Source organism: Octopus bimaculoides, chromosome 5 (genome assembly GCF_001194135.2).
Source record: "Octopus bimaculoides isolate UCB-OBI-ISO-001 chromosome 5, ASM119413v2, whole genome shotgun sequence".
Taxonomy (NCBI): Eukaryota; Metazoa; Mollusca; class Cephalopoda; order Octopoda; family Octopodidae; genus Octopus; species Octopus bimaculoides.
Window position 1 is genome coordinate 41,009,850 of NC_068985.1, and position 840 is coordinate 41,010,689.

An 840-nucleotide genomic window follows, 5' to 3' on the forward strand; every position below is an offset into this window, starting at 1 on the left:
ATTCATGTTTTTTTATACAATAACTCGGGAAATAATATTTCCACAATTCTCAATTTTAATATGCATTTTGACCTAACATACATCAGCAACTGAGACTACAAATTGGTTTGTAATAATGGAATAAGCTGATGTGTTTCACGAGGAAACAAGCGGGATTTTCCCTATCTAAATCGAGTTAAATTAAGTGTTTTCGCTCAATAAACACTCACAATGCCCAGTCTGGGAATCGAAACCGCGATCCTATGACCGCAAGTCCACTGCCCTAACCACTGGGCCATTGCGTCTCCACTAGATATTCCTATACAGTTTACTCAATGTAATTTGTAGGTTTACAAGACATTGATTGAAGATTTTGTGATAGATATGTGTGAACTCTAAGCACATTTAGAAAAATTCCTTGCACGGATTGGAAGTCTCTAATGTAGTCAATAACTTCTGTCACTTAGGTGATCTAATTAGTTGTGGAGGAAGTATAACAGACAGAATTAAAACAGGAGCGAGAAATTTTAGGGAGCTACAATAAGGGATTTCAGTCTTTGGGAGAAAGATAGATTGTATGGTTTCGATTCCCAGACTGGGCATTGTGAGTGTTTATTGAGCGAAATCACTTAAAGCTCCACGAGGCTCCGGCAGCGGATGGTGGCGAACCCTGCTGTACTCTTCCACCACAACTTTCTCTCACTCTTACTTCCTGTTTCTGTTGTGCCTGTAATTCAAAGGGTCAGCCTTGTCACACTGTGTCACGCTGAATATCCCCGAGAACTACGTTAAGGGTACACGTGTCTGTGGTGTGCTCAGCCACTTGCATGTTAATTTCATGAGCAGGCTGTTCTGTTGATC

General features: G+C 40.6%; 1 protein-coding gene across 1 annotated transcript in view; it reads right to left on the bottom strand.

The window, feature by feature from the left end:
• The window catches only part of LOC106869139 (WD repeat-containing protein on Y chromosome), a 92,944-nt gene that overhangs the window by 43,877 nt on the left and 48,227 nt on the right, over positions 1 to 840 (bottom strand). The window lies entirely within an intron of this gene.